At 42.7% G+C, this 26,722-nt stretch overlaps 1 protein-coding gene across 2 annotated transcripts in view; it reads left to right on the plus strand.

The window, feature by feature from the left end:
• CREB5 (cAMP responsive element binding protein 5) overlaps positions 1-26,722 on the plus strand; it is a 392,673-nt gene that overhangs the window by 87,072 nt on the left and 278,879 nt on the right. The window lies entirely within an intron of this gene.

A 26,722-nucleotide genomic window follows, 5' to 3' on the forward strand; every position in this document is an offset into this window, starting at 1 on the left:
ACAAAAAAACAAAACCTTAAAAAACAACACACTACCTGATTCTTGAATCTGAGTCAGATAAACTCACAGACTTTTTCTGTTCAAAACTAGTTGTTTTCCTAAATATTTAATAGCAAGCCTTACAAGAGTCAAAGAGATAACAGGTGAAAAATTATAGCAGTATTAGAGAAGGTTTGTCTAATTTTTGACCCAGGTTTTAACTTTGATGTCCATAATCTGCCCAATAGATCTCTATCATGTTCACAGTTACTTCCTAGTTATACTATGGAACATCTGTTGCTATTGAGATAAATAGGTTAACTGGAGGTATGGAAAGTGTAGAAAATCCACTTTATGAATTCCTCCAGAACATATTCAGTTTTATTGTAATGTTGTGCTGGCATTTTCAAATCACTTCATAAGATTAAGGAAATGAAATGAAGTCATAAGTAAGTGTGATAATGAAGCATTTTAGTATTTTTTCATTGTTTTTATAGAGCATTATTGAGTGCCTAAAATGTATGAAACAACAAATTAGACACATTCCATGAACAATCTTAAAATGTGAAAGTTGGTTGGCAGGAAGGACCAGCTAGGTTGTAATGGATTCTGAAGTTCCAGCTGTTCCATCCGGAGAAGAAATTTTAAAAGGCTCTGATGTTTCCCTAAGTGTTTCAAAACCTTTGAATCCTCTTCTATGTGAAATTTTAATAATCCCTCTCCACCAGGTTTTTCATGTCATGTTCTCACATCAAAATAGTCAAAGGCTTGTATTCAGCCCATACTGATTTAGAAAAAAATCAGGAGAATAGGTGAAGGTTACAGTAAGAGGGATATAAAATCTCTGTCAACTCATTTTATTTGTTTATGATTAATTTGTCATTCATACTTGATGCTCCTATCCCTACCACCTCAATGATAAGAAGGACCTTTTTTCTTTTTCTAAGCAAACACTTATTTAGCATTTATTTGCCAGACACTGTTCTAAGCACTTAAAAACTTAACACAATGAAAATAAAAGGCGCATATTCTATATTTCATTGCATTAGAAATAGGTTTCCTTTTTAAAAAAAAAAAAAAAAACTATGAAAAAGCAAGGGAGAAGAAGAGCCCCAAACCAAACACTTAAGTAAATGTCCCCTTGTTGAGTAGTAAATTTAGCTCTCCTGATAGCCATGGTATATGTAAAAGACTAAGTTAATTCATTCCTCAAGCTATTCGAGGTTGGAGTTTTAGATTATACTGAACTATATGAACGGTGTGTACTTGATTCAAACTGTCTTCATTTCTGATAGAATTCAAACTGTCTTCATTTCTGATAGAGTGGCTTTAACTAAAGTGGATGCCTTTGATTTTTCCTAAAGACATTTACCAAGGACAGCTTTAGGAAGCCCCTGGCAGGGCTGTGATTTTAGGTGGTCTCTATGATATAGTACTCATGATCTCCTATATGAAGTCCCGTGGGAGGAAATTCTTGCAGATCTGAATTCCAGGAAATAGTTTGCTTTCCCTGAGGAACTGAAATATTTTTTTCTCATGAACCTGAGAATCATGTAACTGGTTCTGTTTCTCTTTTCACTTTGACTGCTCGGTTAACATAAGCCAAACTTACTGCTTACCTTTGAGAACTTGGTAGAACAGTTATGAGGGCATTTTACTTCCTCCCAGACTAGACTTTCAATTCCAGTTTATATTTCCTCTGGTCCAGATTTTTAATTTAAGAAACATTTTCATGCTATACATTTTTTTATGAGTTGAAAAACAGTATAAATAATTAAGCTTTAAAAATGAAAATAATTAGGCAAGCAAAGTTGAAAAAGAGGACTATTATAGTTGTATTTTCTCTTTTAAATGTCACTCTTAGCCATGGGATAATTTCTTGATTATGTGGTGGTGGGGATCCTACAGTCAGATTTCCCAGTGGTTTGGGGGCAGACCTCTCAGCAGGTCACTGTCTCATACCCCCACGTCACTTGCACACCCTGGAAGAACATTAAGGCTGTTGAGGTATCCTCTTCCCTTGCCTTGTTCAAACCAGATGGGGCAAATCCAGCCTCGGGTACCCATGGCTCCACAAGAGGGCACCTTCTTAAGGCCCTTTGCATGGTGACTCATCCAAATGGGCTGTGTTGATGGCTTCTGCTCTAGCATTTCTTTGGAAGCAACAAGGTGGAGAAATGAGGAGGGGATGCTCTCCAATCTGCCAATACAGTCTCATCCACCATTGGACCACATTTCTCCAGCTACCATCATCCTTGGCATACTGCCAACCCCAGCTCCCACTTCATTTATTTGTTCCCTGCTTAAAAGGTAGGAATACAGTTCTTTATTTACTGCATACCTGATTATTACTGAGCGCTATGTTCTCCTTCTTCCCTTTTGCTCCACATTCAGATAATCATTTCTTTTTCTTCCTATATCGACAACTCTCTTCTGATTTCTTTTCCTTCTTGTCTTTTAATAAAAGACTTGCACTCATTTCCTCAGCAAGTTTTAGTAAAGTGGAAGATGGATGAATTGATCTGGAGAATTTGCTTATAAAGTCTTGCTAGAACTTTCTAAGTACTTTATACAAAATAGTGGAAAGATTGTGCTGGTCATTCCCTGTACCTTTAAATTTCTAGCTATAATTTGATCTAGATAATTCTATTAAAGGGTAAATAGAGAGTTGATCTTTGCTTCTCCCATGTGGCTGTACATTGGGGAAAATTACGTTCTACAGACTATATCTAACACTTTTCCAAAAGTATCCCACTGTGTGCATACAGGGAGGACAGGCTAGGCAGGCCATGGCCACTAGAAAAAGCCCCAATGTCTATATCCATATCATAAATAGCAAGCAACACATTCCACAATCGCCTCAATTTTCTGTGTTAGTGTTAAGTTCAGAGCTTCAAAACTCTTTAATAAGAGACTTTGCCCCTTGGAAAAGCTTCCCTCACTAGCAGGCATCATAAATTTAAAGTTGGCCCTAACGGATTTGGCTCAGTGGTTAGAGTGTTGGCTTGTGGACTGAGGGGTCTTGGGTTCAGTTCTGGTCAGGGCACATATCTCCATTGCAGGCTTGATCCCCAGCCCCAGTTGTGGTGCATGTAGGAGGCAACCAATCAATATGTTTCTCTCGCATCAATGTTTCTTTTTCTGTCTCTCTCTCTCTACCTCCTTTTCACTTTCTTTAAGAAAACCAATGGAAAAAATGTTCTCAGGTGAGGATTATTTAAAAAAAAAATTAAGCTTGCTTCTGGCTTACAAATCAGGCCTAGTCCATGTCCTCAAACAGATGAGAAATTATTGGTCATTATTTATTCATTCAAGAAAATATTTCAAGGGCCCACCACTTGGCAGGCACTGTCCAAGGCATTGGTGAATGTACTACTGACTAAAGCTAATAATAAGAAGAAAATAAAACAACCTTGCCTTCATGTAACTTACTTCTAGTGGGCAAGACAAATAAGAAGCAAGTAAAGACAATAAAATGTGTAACTAGTGCTAAGGAGAAAAACATGGCAGGAAAGTGGCACAGGGTGGTTAGGGAGGGCATGGCTGGTGATTGGACATGAGGTAGAGACCTGAAGGAAGGAGGAGAAGGCCTGAACCAGGTATGTGTTGGGGAGAAGAGTGTTCCAAGTGGAGAACCAATAAGTACAAAGCCCTGGGGCTAGAGGATGCTCAGTGGGTTGGAGGAATTGCAAAGAGGCCAGTTTGGCTGGAGGAGAGTGTGTACTAGTAATAATACGAAAGAGTGGCTGTGGGAGGGCAGATCCAGGAAGCCCTGAAGACTTTGGCTTTTACTCTGAGTGAGATGGGGAACCATAGAACGGTTTTGAGCAGAAGAGTGATAAGATCTGATTTATATATTAGAAATATCACTTTGGGTGCTGAGTTGAAAGTAAACTGTTGGAAGGCACCAGCAACCAGTTAGGAGAAAGACCAGTTAGGAGTGTATTGAAAGAGTCTAGATTAAAGATGGTCAGCATACTAGTCAAGATGGAGATGGAGGGGGTGGTTAGATTCTGGTTGTTTTCCAAAGAGGTAGTCACTAGGATTGGCTGATGTGTTAGATCTGAGGAGTAGCAGAAATAATGGAATCAAGCACAAATTTGGGTTTTTAGTCGAAGCAGCTAGAAGAATGGAGTTGCCTGTGAGATGAGCAGGTATGATGGGAAGATGGAGAGGATTATTTTAAATGGAGAAAATGAATCCACAGGTGGATATATAGGTCTAATTAAGGAGGTGGCCACCTATCTGGAGATGTAAATTTGGGAGTCATTGGCAGATAGGTGATGTTTAAACACATGAGACTAGATGGATCACCTGGGCCAGGAGTGAATGGAAATGAATTAAGGAAAAGTCTGAACATGGAACTTGGCAGAGCCCTCCAGAATCTTCCAATACAAGGCATTTAACTCTCCTCAGTGGCCAGCAATGACACAGAAGATCATGAGGCGTGAAAATTCAAGTCAAGTATGGGAACCCTTTGAGTAATGCTGAATGGAGTCCAACAACTGGCAGTTGAGATGCTGATTTTGTGTTCCATATTAGAGGGTAGAAAAGATTATTTTAAAAAGAAAAAGAAAGAGGAGGGTGAATTAACCTTTTACATTTGATTTCTTTTTTATTAATATAGACTAACGCAAATCTAGGAAGCCAGAGAAAGCTTTGCCATCTGATAACAGTTTTGTGCAAGTGTATGTGTGTGCATGTGTAAGAAAGGAAGGGGAGTTGAAAGGACTAGAAATTAACTCCTTTGTCTTCCTGAGAGCGATCTAACATCCCAGCCCAACGTGGTTAAAGACCCTGAAGATGAAAAGTGCTGGTATAAGTGCTAAGTGTTGTTATTCTCCCATAGGACCTAAATATGACTCATTATGCTGATGCAGCAATAGCAAATTAGGACATTTCCATGCGCTAGAATTCCTACCCAAATGATGAAAAGTGCAGTCTATTCCCAGAGGGTGTTGACTGTTTAACACATGGGAACAAGGGACAAGCTACAATCTTAAGATCTTGCATCCCAGCTCAACAGGAGTCACAGAACAGGGCAAGGCCAGGTCAGTCTCAGCTCAGAAGAGTGGGCTGCTCAATCTGATTAAATTCTGTACCTGGAAATCATGTTACCCGACACCACCAGCTCTTGGGGGAGAGAGAATGCAGAGAGGGAGGTGCTTTGCTTTGCTTTGCTTTCCTACACAGTCTTGCTTTATCAGCTACTAGCTGGCCTGGCTGCTCTCTAGGGAAGGTGTGACTGGCACTGGATGGAAAAGAAAAGACACAGAATTGAGCACACTTACAACAGCTGCATGTTTCCGATTGTGTTATGTTTTCTATGCTATTTGTGTAAAACTATCCCCCATCCCCCAGAAGTCTGGAGGAAAGAATATCCTGAAACCTAAACTTGGTTTTATCCGGGTATTTAAAATGTCACCATGCTTGTTAAATTGTACTGGATGAGACTGTTTTTGATCTTTTTGGATTTTTTGGTTTTATTTTTATCAGCATGGTTGAAAAGGAAATACCACTGCCAATATTGTGAGAGACAACCTATTTCTCCCTCTACCCAAATAACTGGAAATCCTAACCCTTATAAGTATTTTTTGCTTCCCATTTTAGTACACTACAGCTTTCTCCTTATAGGTTTAAAATATGCCCTCAACTTAGGTGGAATTTGACACTGGAAAAGAGAAATTGACTTGATCTTCATATCCCACTCCAGCAAACAGCTAAATGGCAAACAGATAAACTGGAAGCTATTTCATGTGCCTTAGTTCCCTAGGATTTAGGATTAATGAGTGCAGTTTTAACAGAGATTAGCAAGAGTTGGCATCTATTTCCATATATGTCAATGACTCATGATGTGATCTGAGGTGCTGCCTCAATTTTAAAATGAGTGGGGAATAAAATAAGCTTGTAGTTTTTGTTTTATGAAACTATTTTGTTTTGTGGAGAGTCAGAGTATCCTCAAAGCGGCAAAATGCATTGCTTATTACCTTGCAAAGAGTTGAGCACGTCTATCAAATATGTTTGACAGGGATGACGAGGGAAGGCCCATGGCTTAGAGGAATTCTGACTGAGAGGGCCACTGGGGGGTTGTCCGTCTCCTCCCATGGAGAATCTGTATATTTGGATAATTTGGACCTTAATTGATGAGTCCTCATGGCCTAAGTTCCACACTAAAGAAAACATATCTTACCTCTTGAGGCAGAGGATCTAATTTCTAATGCTAAATCATTTGGCAGTTCATGGCTCTGCCTTCAGCAGCAGTGGCGGTGGCAGTAATTGCAGATGAATGTCTCTCTGCCTGTGAGTGGCAGGTGTTATTGTTCTCTGAGTTCAGTATTAAGCAATTAAGTTTTCTTGTCATGGATTTTATATATATATGACATTTATTCTGGCAAGGCAGGGGTCTCTCTTAAAAATATTTTTATTGATTTCAGAGAGGAAGGGAGAGAGAGGGAAAAAACAAACATCAATGATGAGAGAGAATCCTTCTGCCCGCCCCCTACTGGGGATCAAGCCCGCAACCATGTGCCTTGACAGGGAATGGAACCATGATCTCCGGATTCATAGGTCTACGCTCAACCACTGAGCCACGCCGGCTGGGCTAGCTGAGGTCTTTTTAAATACTGGTCACAGGCTCAACTTTGAGTTAGAAAGCTTTTGGATTTACTCCTGGCTGGGATGGGTATTCTCATAAGAGGTACTTGTTTCCACTTGCAGCTATGAAGTACAAGAGATTGGGACTGGCTTCCCTTTTTACAATATAACGTGAAGATTGCTAGAGGAAAATGAACATTGATTGGTGGAGCCTCTCTATTTGTGTTGAAGATTTTGCAGAATAAAACCATGTTCCCTTGCACCAGTATTTATTTCTTGTTCAGTTGTGAGTGAAAATGGTAATGATCATATTCATGAGAAGGATATTCAGATGCACATATGACATTTTGAACTTGTTATTCATGATCACTTGATTTTGGTCCCTTCACTTACGGAATAATTATAGGTGGTTATGCCAGTACTATCGTCCCCATTTTAAATAGAGGGGAATAAACTATCAAGAAAGAGAGCTGATAGGCACTCACTAAGGAAAGCCAGGGGCAGGAGTGACATGTTCTGGCTTTTGCCCCACCTCTCTGTTCTGCTTCTGCTGCCTTGTCTTTTGGTTGTATCTACTCACAGGTGGTTTCTGTTTACACTTTCTCTTCAGAGAATTCACACATTCTCATAGCTTAACAACCAACTCCACCCCGACAATTCCTTTACCTATACATCTAGCCCTTACGTTGGACTTTAATATTTATCTCTAACCTCCAACTGTAAACTGACATTCTCATTGGAATATAACACTGCTGTTTCTAACTCAACTTGCCCAGAACTGTCTTCAGAGTTTTCCAGCACAAACTCAGTGTCACGTCTGACTCCCCTGGTTCTGACAGAGGCTAATCACTCACCCACCACAGCAGTCAGCTTGCCTCCCCCACCCTCCTGTGCCCCATTCACTCCAGTCAACTTTCCTAGGAAACAGTCCTCATATCTTCTCTGTATTTTCCATTTCCATCACCTCAAGTCTAGACCATCATCACTTCCTACTGGGTTATTTATTGCTGCAAATTCCAAGAAAGTTTTTTGGCCCCCAGCCTAACTTTAAGGAAATGCTTCACATTAAGTATTATTATAAAATGGAATGCATTTTTTAACAGAAATATTTAAAAGTTTTAAAGAATGTCTTCTTGAAGCTGCTTGCCTGTCACTTGCAGTTAAAAGTTCCTTCAAATATTGCCACTGTTAAAAGGTAGAAGGGTTGGTGTGGGATGTCATAGGTATGAAAGAAAGTCCATTGTTTGAAAGATGTTAAACATAGCCTGGATTCTACAACATTCTATACATGGAATGCATTTTAAAGAACCAAAGCAGGGATGAGGGAGGGGCAAAGTTTAAAAATTGACCAAGAAAAGAAACAAAAAATAGCAAAAACATGGTGGAGCCCTGAAGTTCCCCAGGGACAACAATCAACCCAGCCTGGGGCTGTGAGGACCTCTTGTTTGGCCCGCCTTCCCAGCAGGCAGCCTTACTGTAGTTGACAATTAGCCCAATTGAATTATTTGGCTGGGAGAATGTTCGCTAAAACAATTATGAAGCTCAGTGTTAAGGGCCCAGGAAGGGGCAGCTTTTCCCAGGAGGAAACTTTCTCAGCAGCATGATTTTTCTGTTCCATGTTGGGTTGGGTTCCCAGCTCATTAAAATCACTTCTTACCCATCTGGAGGCAGGCAAGCCAGACTGGGATTTCAAGGTATTAACCCAAATGGAATCACAACAGTGAATGGATGCTGTCCTCTGAAGGCTTCCATGCCCAGCTTTGAGTATTCAGGACTTCCAACATATCAGACAGGCACAGAGGCAGTGTGTACCTGGGGGCAGGGGGCCCAGGCATCTGCAGAGGAAGCCGTACTGTCCTCTGTGAGGCCCTGCATTCATATTCCCAAGGCAAGCAGCAAAACAGATCTGTTTTCTGGGCCAGATTAAAACAAAATGACTAAAAGAGGAAGCTTTCGTTCTAGGCAGAAAACACCCACCCCCAATTTGGAAAATTGGACCAAATGTTAGACGGCACAGTGAGCATCTGCCGCTTAAGAATCGGGTAAGCCTGGGCCCCTCACAGAGATGGGAGCAGAAACTGACATTGTAAAAAGGGAAAAGGAAAATAATATAATGGTTGCAAGAGTCCCTGCCTCCATCATCTCATAAATCCAGGTGAACATTAAGAGCAGGTATGGGAGTGATTTGCTCTGGGAACCCTGTTTTTTAGCATTTGTGTGTTGTTAAGTTATTTCCATATTGATAAGGCTGAGGCCAGGAACTGGGATTCCATGCATTCCTGCTGTCCAGATTTCCAGCACGTTGGCTGTCAACCCAAACTTGTGGTGCAATTACTGATTTTCACATCAGAACCCAAAGGAACATTTTCTGTGTGCTTTACCCAACTACGCCCAGAGCCCAAAGGCCTAGGAAAGTTTATAAAATGTCAGGGCTTTCCCTCTAAATTACTTGTACCACCTTCCTACACTTTTGGGAACTAACTATTCTGATGAACCAGAGGGACTCACCAGCTGGTTGGATGAAGAGGTGGTCAGACATGCACAGTGTCACCTGCTTGATCCTTATTTTTTGGCTGGGAAGGTCCTCGCATCCCAGGTATGATGGGCTATTGGCTGTGGTCTTTTTCAGAACATTGCTGGGCTTCCCTTTGTTCTTCGCTTTTTGAGATATAAAGGACTATTTTTTGTACATGTTTTTATTGATTTGAGAGAGAGGAAGGGAGTGGGAGAGATAGAAACATGAATGATGAGAGAATCACTGCCTCCTACGTACCCCCTACTGTAGATCGAGCCCGCAACCTGGGTATGTGCCCTGATCCAGAATTGAACCATGACCTCCTGGTTCATGAGTTGGCACTCAACCACTGAGCCACACTAACTGGGCTAAAAGACTCTTTTTACCTGTTTGAACTTCTGACTTTCCTGTGGACAAGGCCAGTTCTCCCATTTGTTTCCAGAATCAAATGGAATGCTAAAAACTTTACTCTCAGATTGCCTCTAAGCAACTACTTTCTAATTAAACTCACTCGTGTTGGTTAACTTAGACTGTTATGTATGTAGAAAATTTTTTAACATTTGACCTAATGGCAAATGTGAGCTGTTTTATTGGAAAGTTTTGGGCCTAGGAGGCGGGCTAGTCTCATCTGCCAACTCTGCAGTCATTATCTGGCACTGTGGGGGCTTCCCCAGTCTTCTCCACGAAGCCAGGCAAACCCCTGCATTTTGGATCAAGTGTGGCTACAGCCACAGGCATCCCTGGGATCTGAGTTACGTGCAGAGTGCACCATCTGTTTTATGAAAACTCTGAAAGTTGATCACAGCGCTGACCAGAATGACCTAAGTTGGTGCCCGGTGTGGCTTTGTGTTTGGGTGGGGGCTTATTCGGGCTCTGCAAGCAGTCATGTCCCCAAAGAAGAAAAACAGTCATGTTTTGGGTGGCTGTCGGATTGATTGACTACAGATGATGCTTCGCTGGGCATTTTGAATAACAGCTGCTCTCAAAGAAGTCGTCCCCTTCCTGGCTTCTCCCGGTGTGATTTGTTATGCACACAGCTTAGGAACTTTCCCAGAGGATTTATGAACATGAGGCTATTGCTGGACTTGTTGGCATGGCTGCCTAGGCATTGCCGTCCTTTCCAGGGTGAGCCTGCAATTGCAGAGCTCTTAGAATCTGGAGTGTGTGGGAGCCCCACCCTTTTACCCCACTTGGTTGGTGCCCAAGTAGCTGGAAGGAAACAAGGAGGTCCAGAGTCCTGGCAGCCCTTTTTGCAGTGGGATGTGCCAAAGTGAGGAGATATGCACTGTGATATCGCTGTGCTGCTGGTCCCCCTGAAAATGGCCTCCAGCACTTCCGGTGCGATGGCAACAACCCAGAAGTGGGCTCTGCAAAAGTAATGCACAGTATTGCCCGGATTCAGAACAAGGGCAAGAGATCAAGACTCCATTCCACCAGTCTCTAAAATCATGCATGACTTCACTTTCTCACCGGTAGTTTACAACCTTGGAGTTATGTACATATGTAGTTCCAATTGTGGAGATCTGGAGATTAGAAAATAAAGCTAGTTCCCAGGTAGATGGTGTTACATTCACATATCATGTCAACACTCACTCTGGACGTTTTTCTGATGTTGACTGAAAGAATCGTCCAAAAAGGGGTCTTGGGAACAGAAATCCAAAGTCCACATTCACAGAGACAGCAACACAGTGGAGACCTCACTGCCAGAAAGAGCAACTCCTCCCTGTACAGCAGGAGGACGGGAATAGCTCCTTTTCCAGGTCTCTGTTAGAGTTGTCTTTATTTGTATCATAACAGTGCACATAGGAGCGCATGATAAGGCAAAGTGGGCACTCCGGGCTATGAATATTCCTCGTTACTCTTACCATCACCTAGGATCACCTACAATGTCCCGTTCAACACCAGCTTTAGCAGACATCTGCTGCCCCCTGATTGTGACAGGGATACCATGGATTCGCCCATCTGTTGGGTGTGAACTTAGAGTTGACTCACTATTAGTGGTGAGAGATGTGAAGGGACCAAAATACAATTGATGGCGGGAGAGAGAAGCGGCTTTGACCTCATTAGCGCCGCTCTTCTAATGGCTTGAGCACTCCCAGACGACAGCTACCAGAGCACTCCTCACCGAGCCACTGCACTTTTCACAGGCAAAACAATTTGTTAACAACCCTGATGGAATAGTCCAAGCACGTTTTCTCTCAGGAGATTTTACATTTTTCCCATCCTGAAGTCTACTGCCTTTTGACAAAAATTTCACCATGCCACAGCAAACCTGCCTAAGTCATGTAGTATTGCCTGTTGTTATAAAGGAGTAGCGAGATCTCACACTTGTGCTTCGGTCAAACTGACGTGGCGGTGGAGAGAAAGGCCGGAGAGGCTCACAGACAGCAGGGCACATGGTGTTTCTGATCTCTGCCTGAGGCTGCTGTTAGAAGGAGGAGGGTGAATGGAGCTCTGTGTGTGCTAGGAATGGCTTGAAAGGAAGTTAGCCACGAAAATGCTTTGCTTAGATGCTTTGTGGGGGATTCGTTCAGCTCATCCTCCTGGACTTCCTGGCTTTTTATCAGGCAGTAAATACCACTCCAACAGAGCCAAGCCCCGTGAGTATGAAATGGTTGACTGGGCAGTTTTCAAACGTCCACGGACGACTTACTGAGCTCACACATTTTACCCCAACTTCCTCCACCTTCCTTGCGAAGTCGAGGCACTTCCTTCCTCATTCCCTGCTCAGGGTGTTTGTGAACTCCTTCACTTTCAAGTTTGCCGCTGAGACCATTTGACATATTGGCCAGCTTCAGAATGAAGTCCGGACAAAGATGACTAATATTTGCAGTCATCCCTCCTTGGCATGGAAAAGAAGAAAAAGACCCAGGCTGATTTTTAGAGAGGTCCTCTTTTTCTACCCCCCGTCCCCTGGCAGAGGTAACCTGTTCCTCCTGCCAAATGCCTTTCCCAACAGCTGTTTGGTGATTCTGTGTCGCTGGGCTCATTGTAAAATCAGGCATATCCTTTTAATTACCTGTTCATATTTCAGCGATGCCGAGCTCCGTGGCATAGAGAGAGGGGATAAACCTTCATTATAATGGATTTTTAGTAAGACTATCTCTGAGATAAGAGTCCTAAATCTTGGCAGCCTCTGTAGAGCACACACTTTGTGCTGCACACAAATTCCTGGCTCCCCAGAGCCGTGTTATAAATGGAGTGCATGGTCCAGGGCTGGGTAATAAGATACTGCAGATACATTTGAGAGCAAGGTGCATTTTTTGCTTTATTTATGAAGATAGACATGCTGGTTGAGGGCTTAATCACAGCTGATAAATCATTTTAAGAAAGCCTATTAGAACCATATGCTGATTTTTTGCATTAATATAGTGTGTCTGTTTCCAGTCTAATAAGACAGGGTTTTCTCTCATGCTCTCTGTGTCTCTCCAGCGTGCACTATTTATCTGTTTAAGTGGTATCACTTGTTTGGGGGCATTTATCTCTTTAAGAGGTACCATTAATAAAAGAACGTGAAAGGAAAGAGGCAAGGAAAAATGAGGGAAGGCGCCCATTGCACAGTGCCTGTGTGTATGTGCATGTGCATGTGTGTGTGTTTATGGTCTGACAAAGGAAAGAGTAAAAAAGCTGAGAAACGGAAACATCTCAATTAGAGTTTCGGAAGACCATGGACTGGTCTTCCCTGGGCATAAGGTAGTCATTCAGCCCAGGTGGTTATAATACTAGAGTAAATAGAGGGGTGTGTGTGTGTGTGTGTGTGTGTGTGTGTGTGTATGTATGTGTGTGAGTGCGCGCGCGCACATGCGCGCGCACTGACATTTTGGTTACCTCACTTCTCCCCAAGCTAGAGGTCTGCCCAGGAACAGGTCCCAGAGCTCTCTAATGAGAGCCATATTGGGAGTCCAGATCGGAGCCAAGTTCTGTTTATCACTAATTGCAGGGGTGCCTTGCAGATCTTTTCTATTATTTCCTGATTATACCCCTGCTCTTTTTATGATCTTGCCAAAATTCAAACAGTAATAATTGCATGATTTATTGTTTATTTATAACCCCTTCTACTGCGTCCATCGCTGTATTGAATAGATTTTAAAATAGCAATGGCCTTTCTTAAATGACTGGGTTTCTTTTACCTTCCACCGAGAAGTCATGTTTCTGAATCTCATTTATCCCTTTAAGACTTACTGGCTTTTTATCAAACAGCAAATACCCCTCCAACAGAGCCATGCCCCGTGCATATGAATGGCTGACTCGGTGCAGCTTTCAAATGTCTGTCTTCTTCAAAGTGCTTCCATGGTGCTCCTTCCCAGAGTGCTGGGCTTCTGGCCATACAACTAAGGGCCGGAGGGGGAGGGGCAGGGGGGTTGCTGCACAGAGAGAGCTTGTGTGCCAGGAAGATGTTTCGGGAGAGGATATAATTTATCCTTTATGATTGTATCCAGGTTGGATTATATGACTGCTAAATTTCTTTCCAACTCACAGTTGCCATGATTCTCTGAAAACAATATGTTTAGAGAGATGAGCTAAAAGGCTATTTAATATAAATGTGGACATAGTGGGAAAATATGCCACCAAATTATTAGAAATGAGTTTATAAGTGAGTAATAAAAAAATCACCACTGTTTATTGAGTTTCTACTATTTGTCAGACATGGTGCTAGAAGTTTTGTTTATTTTATTCCCTGATCATCACAACAATTCCATCAGATAGATATTTTACCCTCATTTTACATAGTAAGGAGTTAAGGCTGAAGAGATTGAGTAATTTGCTGAAAGCCACAAAGCTACAGGGAGTTACAGGTTCAGTATTTGTACACAGGACTGTCTGCTGGAGAATTTGTGTGCTTCCCACTACTTCAGATGGCCTGTTCCTATCTTTATTTCTTAATGGCACATGTATGTTTAATACATGCTAATTTATATTTTTAAATGTTCAGTGGATGCTTTACAAAACATCAAGCTGAGCTTGACCTGCACAAATAAGAAAAAAAGCACCTTGGCTGCACCCACTCTATCCTAGTCTTTAAAATCCTCCTCTGGGCTCAGTAGGTCTCCAATCTCAGCTCCTCTGTGTTCCGTGGCTGTGGCTGCAGACAGCATGGCTGACCCTGAGACCTCAGGGAAAAAAAGGCGGCTTGCTCACTATGATGCCTTTCTTAACCAAAGGTATGCAGTTCACCACGACTGATCTATTCACCAAAGGGCATAATTTCAGTTCCAACCCAGGCATGGGACAGTCCTCCCAGCTCTAGTGTTTTGAGAGCAATGTCCTCTTGCTATGGGACATTTCTTTCCAAACTGGTCCTAGTGATCACTGCTTTCCTAGAGTGAAATGAACATTGGTTGAGTGGAGCTTAATGGAGCCTACGTTAGATTCCAATAGAGTGCTATTTGCTGAATGACTGCCTCAGGAGAGCACACTGGGGAGAACGTTGCTCTGATCTCTCAGGGCATTGCCTTGGGTTCCAGAGGGTTGCTATACCACTCTTTCTGGGTGTCATAGGATTTTGGGCATTAGCATCAAGAGTAATTGCTGGCATATAGGCTGTGCTCATCCAGGACCTAAAATGATTAAAAATGAAAAATACCTAATAATATAGTTATTAGTTAATAGCTATATTGTGTAGAATATCTTCATCTAAAAGCGTAAAAGCTTTGAATTCGAAATTCACCTATTCATTCAACAAAGTTTTATATATGTCAATCACTGGGATATCATAGGGTCAGTCAATAGGGTATCACTTAAAATGCCAGCACTTGAAATAAAGCATGACAGATGTTTTGCATCCTACAGTATAATAAGGCTAAACTAAGGATTCCCTAATCCAGTAGAGTGTGTGTGTGTGTGTGTGTGTGTGTGGTGGGGAGAGTGGGAGGTGTCAGTAGTGGTCTTGGTTAAGTAACCTAATATTATGAGCCTTGTGCTTCTCATCTGTACAATGGTGATAATAATTACTTATCTCATAGGGTGGTGTTGATGATAAATGAAACCTATGTAAAGCACAGTAATGTGTATGCAGTGGAGCTCAGTCATTCTTGTTCTCTTCTTCACTGTACACATACCTGAGGATGAGACTTTTGTGTCAAATCTGGGATGGGAAATTAAGAAAATATTATATGCCCATAATTTCCCCCAAAATTTTATGTGGTAGTTGGGACTCAGAAGTCCCTTTCATCACTGCCATGGGCCTTCCAAAGGTTTTAGTCTCTTGGCCTAAACTGGGGCGGGTTTAGTGTCTATCTATGACCTATACCCAGCAGGAGATAGTCTTTCTGTTGTTACAGGTGATTCTCATATAAGTCAAAAGTCAGGGCTTCCCCAACGTTTCCTTTCCCAGCCCAGGTAATGCAGTATACTCACTGTTTACTTTTAAGAAGGTTTGACAGATGTTGGCTAGGCTGACTTCCAGGTCAAAAAAAATGTTTAAGCATGATTTCTTCAGAGCAATAGAATAGACATTCCCATAAGACAGATTGAAATTAAATCTTAACATTTTTAGAACAGGCTCACCTGTTCCTTACTTACCCACAAAACTGTCTATGCCACCAATATATCTCACTGGTCTTCACTGGCATTTGAGTAACTTCCTGGAAAGATGTGCTGCTCTCAGCATCTGGGTGTTCAGGACTACCAGAGTTTTAGGTATTTCAGAACATTATTGGGAAAGAAAAATAAACTTTCTCTTTGGGCAGATCCACCATCAAGGCTGAATTCATGGCTTGTTCAAGCTTGGCCTGATTGGAGAAAACAGTCTGTGCAACCACCTGAGCTGGCCATGCTGGAAATTTCAAGGCCAGTTATGCCCAAAAGAGGTGCTGCCTGCCTGCCAGTCCTGATCCACCTAGGGTAGGGGTCCAGGAGAGAATATTGCTTCATGCACAGATCCAAACAAACTTGGACCAGGGCTCCATAACCATACAGTTCATTCATTCTTGTTTTTGTTTTGTTGTTGTTGTTGTTGTTGTTGCAAATGTTACATGCTCAGTAATACCCTCCATTCTGTACCTGTATATAAACTAGAGGCCCGGTGCACAAATTTGTACACGTGTGGGATCTGGCTGGCCCTCCCCGATGGGGGCCCATCAGGCCCGGGCCAGCAGGGGGAGAGAGGGGACATGGGAGATTGGCCAGTCCTGCCCCCAATCGGGATGGGGGGCCGATCAGGGGCCAGGTCAGCCAGGGCAGGGGCCGGGAGGGTGGGAGGTCTGATCTGGGCCCCGATTGGGCTGGTTGGCCACCGCAGTGCGCGTCATAGCGACCAGTCATTCCGTCGTTCCAGTTGCTTGTCTTTTATATATATATATAGATCATCCATACATTATTACTTCTTTGAGAGCAGGTGTTGAACTTCTGGATATGCATTTTATGGCCCTAACAAAAAATGGGAATATTGTGAAATACTAAATTAGTGATGGTGGCGCCATCTTGAGTTTCCCACCTTGTATCAGAGGAGAGAGCAACTTGTCAGGGAATTAAAGCTGAGATGGGACATACATCCTGCCATTTCTGTGCCAACCTGGTTAGTTTCAGTGGAGCAGGCATGAATGGGCTTTTCCATTTTCCAAGCACAAGTTTGAGACTATCACAGCCACAGTTACTATTATTCCTTCCTAAGTAGGAGCTGAAAAACCAACTTTCTGCCCCAGTAAGCATCTGTCCTCATGTCAGATATCCAAAGATCAGTGTCACACAAGTAATTCTATTTCAGTGTTTACCAAAATGCCTTCCTTGTAAAACTACTCTTGCATTGGAATCACCAGCATAACCAATATCACTCATTAACTCTCTAAAAATACAAATTCTGGGGCCCACCCTAGACCACTTCAGGAAGTCAGGGTGTGGCAGGTTCCAGAGTGAGGCTGATGTTGCTGGCCTGGAGATCACACTTTGAAAACCACTGTTATAAGAAAACCACTGCTCTAGGAATTCCTTTGTCAAATATGTTCACTATTAGTTTAATCTTACCCTTCTCTTGGGTTTACAATGGACATTGGCAGTTTAGAAACTTGAAGAAGTCTGTCTTCCATCCACCATTTTTCTAACTTATTATTTGATCACTGAACCTTTATTTCTATGGAACAGCCACTAACATCCGATGGAACCATGATCCCTTAGGACCTACTTTGTGTGACTAAAAGGAAAAGAGCTTAAGATATCCAGAGTTATTGATTATGTGGCTTAACCAAGTCACTTAACTTCTCTGAGCTTCCATGTCTCTCTACCTTGCAAAATTATATAGGGTTTAGGCAAAATTACATGTGAAGTTTCCAGCACATTGCCTTACATATAGAACATACTTAATAAATGAAAAGTATGTTTTGTTTAGTTCAAGTGAGAGCCATGTTGACACTTGCCCCACCCATTCTCTCTTTGAATGTACTGACACTTCAGGACATTTACAGTGTGTCCAAAGATTTCTTGAAACCTTGGGGTCCCTAGTTTCTGTCTGTCTTCAGGTGAGCAGATTTTTCCAATATGAGTTATAATTGAGTCAACACTAATTGATTAGAAATTGTCAAGGGGAATATTTTCATGGTGACAAAAAACAACCAACAGATAGTTGTTGAGGATGCAGTGACATCAAGAAGGCTTAGTGTTTCAATTCTAAATTATGTGAAAGTAGTTTATAAGCTTCAATGTGCTATAAAAGTGAGCGGTTGTGATTATAATTACTATTACCTTGATAAATGTTTTAGGTTAAAAAAAAAAAGGCTTGCCACTACAGAATAGGCATGTTTCTCATTTTTCAAGGAAGATTATGATATTTATTTCCCTTCTTTGGCCATCCTCTGACCATTATCCATCTCAGAATATCTTTGGGGTGGGACCTCCACAAATTTCAGGGGCTATTCTGGGTCTGTTGCTTCAAGGCTGGACCCCAGAGAGGCAATGAGAGGGTAGAGCATCAAATGACTTTGCAGTAAGTCTCCATAACCAAGGAAACAGCCCAGTTTTTCTGAGGCAACAAACATAGAGGTGGGGGAATGTGATTTATGAGGAAAGGCAACAGATTCCCAGTTCTTCTATGTGAGCAACACTAAAGCCATGGTCTGGCACACACAACTGGTTTCCATAACATTACTGTGTGACTTGATGGTTATGTCCCCAGACCAGCTGGCCCCTTGGAAGGAGCTGGACTGCAGAAACCCCACCCTATAATGCAGGGAAGGGGTCGATTGACTGGGAAGCTCAGCTCTGGCAAAGCCTAAGGCCTCAGGAGTAGATGCTGAGGCAGGGAAATGAGCATTCTCAGCGTGGCTCCCTGCAGGGAGCCCTGTTGGCAGGCAGAAAAGGGTGGATCAAGAAAGTAGGAAAGGAGTGAGGCAAGAGGAAAAAAAAATTACAGATGTCCCAAGTTTCCACAATTTTATCAAAATATTTTCCATGACTCATCTTGTGACTTTTCCCAAAAATTTAATATGATAAAACCACTGCCCTCAGTATAATTAAACTGCAATTACCCAATAGTACAAGGGTGGTGCATTTTAATCAACTTCGTCATTCTCTGAACCACCCAATCCAAGGTGGGGAAATTAAAGAATGAATTTGTCGCTCTTGCTTCTTCCATCATGTCTCCCCTAGTCCCGTGGTCCTCTACAAGGGAGAGCAAAACAGAAGGAATTCCAGAATAATTTCCTCCCACTCAAAAGTAGTGAAATAAAGTGAAAGTTGTGTAGAGGGAGCTGGAGGATTATGGTTTTATGCTTGCTTGTTAATTCAACCCAACTGCAAGATTAGTTTGGCTCCAAAACACTTTGCATTACCTTTCCATATGTTAATCTGTAGGAAAATTTCCTTGATGGTGGAGGTATTTGGGAAACTTGATAATGACACTAGGTACTGCTAACTGAGCACCTACTATCTGCCAGCTGTCTTACAAACATTATCTCTTATCCCCATAAGAGCTCTTTGAGGCAGGTTTTAACACTTACAACATTACTGATAAGAAATGAATCTCAGCCCTGACAGATGTAGTTCTGTTGGTTGAGTGTTGTCCCATGCATGGAGAGGTCGCCAGTTGAATTCCCAGTCAGGACACATGCCAGAGCTATGGACTTGATCCTCAGTATGGCACGTGCAGGAGGCAGCCGATTGGTATTTCTCTCATTGATGTTTCTTTCTCCCTCTCCATTTCTCTTTCTAAAATCAATAAAAACATATTTTAAAAAATCTCAGAAATTCAGTGACTTGTTCTGAGTTTCAGTGACAAAGCAGGGATTTAAACTCAAGACTAACCAATTCCCAAAGTCTCCCTTGATACTGAAAGGAGTGGTGGTGAATGTAGCAGGAACAAAAGCAGTTCAGAGTTGCTGTTACTGCTTTTAAATGCCTACAGACTGTTTGTCACAGACTCCCAATCCACTCGACCCTTGTTTTCCTCACTCTGCCGGATGAGAAGGGTCATGCCTGACCGGGAAGGTGTTGAAAGGCCTGCTGCTGCGCGTAGCTCATCGAAGGAGACAAGGTTCGCCATTGCTGTGACCTGGGAAGGTGCTGTGGTCCAGCTGGACCCCTCTGCAGTCACTCAGAGGTGGCTCAGGCAGCTGTCCAGACTGCACGAAGCCATAGCCAATGTCAAGGGCTCCTAACGTCCAAGCAGGAAACTGTGACTGAAAAGCTGAAAAAACATATGATCCCATAAAAAGTGTCCTCTGGGGAAACAAGTCATTAGTCAGCCTTATTTATTTATTTTTCCTTCTTGCTGCAGAGTTCAATACATTCAAAGGAGCTGTGATTATCATATAAAAGGCTATGCAAAATCGCCCTCCCTGTATGATGCTGAAGAAAACTTTACCCTGGCCTTTTGCCACAATGAGCTTTGTTTGTGTTCTTCAGATTCAGAATGCTCTGACCACAGTTGTGATGGCCCAGTCAGAGAGCACAAGTGTGTCTCAAAATAAACAAGCAGAGTTGGACCTCTCCAGCGTCCCCTCTCATCTCCACCCCCACTCCTGCCTTTTATCCTGTCTGATGACGGAGGCTGGAGGAGCGGGGTGGCAGTAGCCTTAAGACAAGATCTTCTGCAGGAAAAATGTGCTTAATGAGCTTAGGAAATACCTCATGGTCATGAAAGAGTAATAAAATTTCTGCTTTCTTGGGCGAGATCAGGAAACCCTGACTGTCCACTCTTCATTTTTGCCAGTTTTACTTGGAAATGTGCTTTTGGAAGGTCAGTTTTTTTAATGGGTAGCAGGAAAGAGTCTCCATTTAATCTTTTGAGGAAAACTCCCAAAATCCATGGATGCAATAAACCACTCCTCCTTGTACTTTAGAGATCTCTTGGTACTAGACATGTCTAGTTATTCTTCTTACCATCTGTATTAGATTCCTAGACTTGTGTAATAAAGTACCACAGACTGGATGGCTTAAGCAACAGAAGTTTATTGTCTTTTAGTTCTGGAGGCTAGATGTCCAAGATCAACGTGTGGGCAGGGTTGATTCCTTATGAGATCTGTGAGAGAGGATATGTTCCAGGCCTTTCTCCTAGCTTCTGGTGGTTTGTTGGCAGTCTTGGGGTATTCCTTGGCTTGTAGATGCATCACCAGGATCTCTGCCTTCATGTTCATATGGTGTTCTCCTTTTGGGTATATCTCTGTTCAATTTTCCCCTTTTTATAAGGACACTAATCATATTGGATTAGGGGCCCAACATAACTCTCTATCTTAACTCATTATATCTGCAACAACTCTATTTCCAAATAAGTTGACAAACTGAAATACTGAGGGTTAGGTCTTTAATATATGAATTTGTGGAGAGATACAGTTCAACGCATAATACCATCTGACAGACTTATCCATATTCTCTTTACATTGCAATTCTGAAAATAGACCAATAGTGAGGGGTGTTGAGACCTAACTAAAAACTGAGGCTAAAACTTTATCAGTGGAAAACTACTGGTTCAATTTGAGACTACAGTATTTGCTTGTGAAACAGGTTTTGTAGGGTTTGGAGGAAGTTACTGTCATGTAGTGAGGACACCCAAATGGTGCTGTGGAGAAGTCATGTGGCCTCCTGTCCCAACAGCTATCTGAATGACCCATCTTGGAGCAGATCTTCCAGCCCCAAACAAACCTTTAAATGAGTGCAGCCTCAGCAACATCCTGAGTTAGAAGCACTCTGCTAAACCATTTGAATTCCTCACCTAGAGAGACTGTGAGCTTAAAAATGTTTATTTTTTCACTACTAAGTTTTGGGGTGGTTTGTTATGCAATAGTAGAGATCTAATACAGTTCCTGGTACCCTAACCCTGGGAAAGTTCATCTGTCCCTATGTTGTGAACAGTATCATCCTGACAATATCAAGTGGAAAAGGGTCTCAGATCAGCAATGTCTCAGGCCTTTAGGTAAGAAGGTTTTCTGTTTGTTTATTTTTGTTTTTTAAAGACATTTAGGAAAATGTACTGTCAGAGTGATTGAAAACAGATTTATTTATTAACCATGAGGCTAATGTGACCATGTAAGCAGCAGGAAGAGCACAGAGTTCTGAACCAAACTAACTGTTCAAATCCCAGATTTTCCCAACTGTGCAATTTTGGGGAAGTTAATATACTGCTCAGCCTTAGTCTTCTCATCTGTAACATGGGATAATAATAATAGTATCTAGGTCATAGAAAATAATGAATATAGGCAATAGCTTAGAACTGTGTTTGTCACATGGTAAAAATTCTCCGTTTTGGAGAACACAGGGGTGGGATGATAATTCTTAGGACATACAATGGGACAGCTGAATTAGGTAGGATGCATGCTACAGAGGCAGCCTTTCAGGAAATGGGGACTGGGAACTTAAGTGATGAAGGTAAGACCATGCTTTTATAACCTACCTTCCTCAACCTTTATAAATACATAAACACGGTTTTAGGAGGACAGGTAACTGTCCCTGGTTGTAGAAGGGTTACTGAGGCCAGATAACTTGCTCAGGGCCATAGACACATGGAATCTATGATTGCCTGCCCTGCCAGTTCCATCAGAGTTGCTGTCCTTTTCTTTACATGGAGATGGTGACCTAACTCATGCAGGAAGTCCTATCACACATATCACATAAGAAAGTCATGTGACAAATAACTCATTTCAGAAAGTAGATTTCCTAAAAGAATAGCGTTTTATTTCTACTTGATGAGGAGTTTCCCACTCATAATTTCTAGAAGCTTTAAGGGAATTTTTATAGGATTTTGAGCTCTGTGTCATATATAACATTATTCTTTATAAGAAGCCTTCAATGGCTTAGCCCAGAATTGGGCAAAGATGGCCTCCTCGTCCGTTCTAAAGGAGCTTAAAATTCCACTGCTAACTTTTTACGTTTTGGTACAATAACCAAACAGGAACATATTGTGGGGTGCCCATCCTGAGCCAAAGCCCTCAGAGGTAAGTCCTGGTCCAGTCTTCTCCTCCCTCTTTTCTCCCCTTTCTTCTCATCCTCCCCCTCCTTCTACTCCTTTTCCCTCCTCCCCCTGTCCTCCTCCTCTCATTCCTCCTTCTTCTCCTCCTCTTGCCCCTCCCCTTATTCTCCCACCTCTTCCTCCTCTTCCCCACCCCCCCTTTTCTCCTTCTAAATGATGCTACACGGGCTGGGTCAACATCTCCTTTTTTAAAAAAATATATATTTTTTATTGATTTTTTACAGAGAGGAAGGGAGAGGGATAGAGAGCTAGAAACATCGATGAGAGAGAAACATCGATCAGCTGCCTCCTCTACACCTCCCACTGGGGATGTGCCCGCAACCAAGGTACATGCCCTTGACCAGAATCGAACCTGGGACCCTTCAGTCCGCAGGCTGATGCTCTATCCACTGAGCGGAACCGGTTAGGGCTCAACATCTCCTTTTAAAATAAAAAAAACAAGTGAAAACATTTATGAGTCACAACAACAGGTCACATTTAGACTCCAACATTTGCTTTGGAAACAGGGTTTTTCAACTATGTTCTGGGGACCTAGATCCTGTCACTCAGCCTGGAAAAGCAAATCTGTATCTGCTTTGTGAAGAGTATTAGCCAGACAACAACTGGTGAAAAGAATCCCAGACCAAAAGTGCCTCGGGCCTCAGGGATAGGAATTTCCAGAAGGGAAAAAACGAGGTGTTTTTATCTAGTTATCCTTCATATTGTCTCCTTGTCCAATTTGCTAGAAAATTTCCCACTGGCTCTTGGCTCATTCTCAAACTGGAGTGCAGTCTTTCAGAGATTACTCTGTATGGTGAAAGACAAGGGACTCTTTATTAAGCAGAATGGGGAGGCCCTGGCTTCTAGGAAGGGCGGATGGATGCTTTGGCCTCCTGTCTTAGCCCCACCCTGCATCTCCCTCCAGAGCCCTCTCTGGGCTCTTCCCACTTCCAGGGACGGGAGGACCACTTGGACCCCTTTACTTGGGTTGAAGGTAGAACACTATTGTAAGCTAAGTCATCCTTAAGGCAATCCCTCCGCTGATTGGGGAGGCCTCTTGCAGAACTATTACAACAGCAAGATGACATTTCCAGCCGGCATTCCAGTGCGAGGGGGGTACTCCTTCTTTACTCACTTTCCTCCAAATATAAGAATTTTCAAACAAGAGAATATTTTCTTCTCTTCTTATTTACTGCCTCTTTCTATTCATCTTGCTTTCCTTCACTTACGCTTGTTTAAAAGGCCTGCATATTCACATACTGTCTTCATCTCATTATGACAAACACTTATGTAAAGCTTCCATATTAATTTATGTAGTCCTCACAACAACCCTTTGAGGCAGGTGCCTCTGGTTTTGCCTTTTGGAGATTAGGAAAAAGATACAGAAAGATGAAGTGATTTTCCCAGGGTCACATAGCTACCAAATGACAAACCCAGATTTGAACCCAACTCTCTGACCCCTGCGTCTGAGTTCTCAAACTGCTGCTGTCTCGCATCACTTCCCTCTTGTTGTGTATTTATTTTTAGGAATTTGTTCTTCGCTAACAATTTGTTTCTTATTGGAAGGCTATGTGCTGCTGCTCCCATTTGGGGTTCCTCCCAGTCCTGGGTGATTATGCAGTGAGATAAGGGGAACCCTTTGCCAATAGGCTCAGCACAGTCATGCAGGGGCAGCCTTGCTAGGAATGCTGGGTCAGGCCTGATTTGATAAAAAACTCACATCTTTCTGCAGAAAGACTCATACTTGTGGGCTGAACAGTGGAGGCTTTGTCCTCTGCTGGCTGCAAATATCCAAGTCTTCCATGGTTAAGTTATTTTCTTTAGGAAGAGTGCAGGGAGGATGGAAGGGAAGAAGGAAGAAAGCGGGGGGGGGGGGGGGGGGGAGGGGGCAGAAGGAAGGGAAGAAGGATGTAAGGAAGGAAGAATGAAAGAATGGAAGAAAAAAAGGAGGAAGAGAGAGGAAGAAAGGAAAGATGAAAGGAAGGGAGGGAGGGAGAAGAAAAGGAGAAAAGAAGAGGAAGGAAAACAAAAAAGAAAAGAAAGAAAGAGAAGAAAAGGAGGAAGGAAGAGAAGGAAGGAAGGAAAGGAAAGGAACTAATGGAAAGAAGAAAGGAAGAAACGAATATTCATTTTCTTGGTGACCTTGAGTTTTTAGGAAAGGTATTCTACCCTCCTAGGCCCGACCATTTCTGTGACACACTTCTTTTTCTCCTTGGTTGGGTCTCGCTATTGTCCTGCCAAGATTTTACATTTTAAAGCTTCATTACTTACCTATTGATAAAGCATGAGAAAAAATAAGTTGCAACACAGTTGACACACATCAGATCAAATCAAGATTCTGAGCCCAGAGCTGTAAATGGGTCCCTCTGAGACCCTGTCTTTGTTGCAGCTGCTGCCCAAGTGTTTATTGTTGCAAGTCTCTCCTCATAGCAGGTCTTTTTCCCCATCTGGGTAACAGGCAGAGGCCTGGGAGACCAGTAGGCCAGTGTGAAAGCACCTGGAGTCTATCGGACACACTGCTTTCTATTAAGCAGTTTGGGGTACAGTTTGGGTTTCTCTCTAGCTTCCCCTTTCTGTTTCAAAGACAGAAGTTTCAAGAGAACAGTGGGACATGCCTGCCTTTAGACTTCACAGAGCTGACACGACACAGCGTCGGGACATCCCCATCCCTCTCGGGTCTGATACACTTCCCTGTGCCACTTCTCTCTGCCACTCCATCCGAGATGCATCTCCCTGTAAGGTGTGCCGCCGACCCACTGCCCACCTGGTGGAAGCTCTGTTCCCACTCTTTGTAGGCTCATTCCCGCCCAGATCTCGGGTCCCTGGCCACAGGATCTGACAGCTCCACTAGGCAGCAGTGTGTTGGTCTGACCAGCCTGAAGGTTCTGGAATCACTTATGAGTAAGATTCACTTCCAGCATCCAGTCCAGCACCAGTCATCAGTCTTAATGTATTAACATCCTAATAGTCTCAGCACCTTTAGAAATAACATCTGCCGCTGGTCACTGAACATTCACCAGGTGCTGAGCCACATACCGATTATTTTTGAGTGTTACATGTTGCCAGTCAGTACAGTAATATTCACACACACATACTCTTGTTTAGTTTCACCTAATCCTTACACAACCCTAAAATGCAGCTATTTTATTCCCACTTTACAGATGGGAGCCTGAAGTCTAGAGCAGTGAAGTAACTTGCTTAAGGTCATTTTATCAGTAAGTAGAAAAACCTGGAGTCTAACTAACCCTGGATTGTTTTTCTTCAACGCCAGTACCGCTTAACATGCTTAACATGCCATCATACCTCCCGTGATACCAGCTACCAAGCATTAAGCCCTACCATGTACCATAACTGTGCTGGGAGCTTAACGTGTATGGTTGAACTTAATCCCCATAACCATCTTGCAAGATCGGAGGATTGGCTCCATTTTCCAGGGAAGGAAACTGAGGTTTAGAGAGGTTTTGAGAAGTCAAGTTGAATACACTCTGGTGTATTCACTGAAACCCAATAAATGTTTAGAACAGCCCTGAACTTCACCACCAAAACACAAAAGAAGTTTCTATAACATGCATTTAAAGACTTGCGGTTTTTCAGCATAGCAGAGTGTCTGCACTTATTTTGAGCACATGGTCATTTAAAATTACACCCTGAGACAGCTCACCTGGTGTGGACACTGCAGCGCGGACGTGGAGATGGTGCAGACTGCAGAGCTGCTGGGGAAAGTGGGAACAGTGCATTCAGATGTGGACAGGGGAGCTGACCCAAGGAGCAGAACAGGGGAGCTGTTGGGTGCTTCTGCCAGGGGCAAAGCGGGAAAGGATCTGCGAGAGAAGCATGAACCCACACAGAGGGGTTATGTTTACAAATCGTGAAAATTCATAACTGATTTTCTGGAGACCAAAAATAAGGATGGGAGTCTGCCGGGAGAAAGGAGAACTCCACCTTAATTTCAGGCCCGCTGCGTCATACTCAATACATGCACAGCCCTCTTTTCCTCGCTCCATCTTTGTTCTATATTAAGCAGTTTGGAGTAGAGCTGGGTTCCTAACCAGGCACCACCTGGTTATTGCCTACCTAGATGCACAGGAGGGTCTAGGCCTCTCACCAAGAAGTCTGTGAATGAACGTGATGAAGTTCAAGTGAAATGTTTTAAAATGTCATTTACGGAAATACTGAGGGTAAATCTACATGTTGCCTCCACAGTTCCTTAGGTCATTTTAACTAGGCCTGTAGCCCTGTCCTGTGCTGAAGTCTCCTACATC

Source organism: Plecotus auritus (assembly GCF_963455305.1).
Source record: "Plecotus auritus genome assembly, chromosome: 4".
Taxonomy (NCBI): domain Eukaryota; kingdom Metazoa; phylum Chordata; class Mammalia; order Chiroptera; family Vespertilionidae; genus Plecotus; species Plecotus auritus.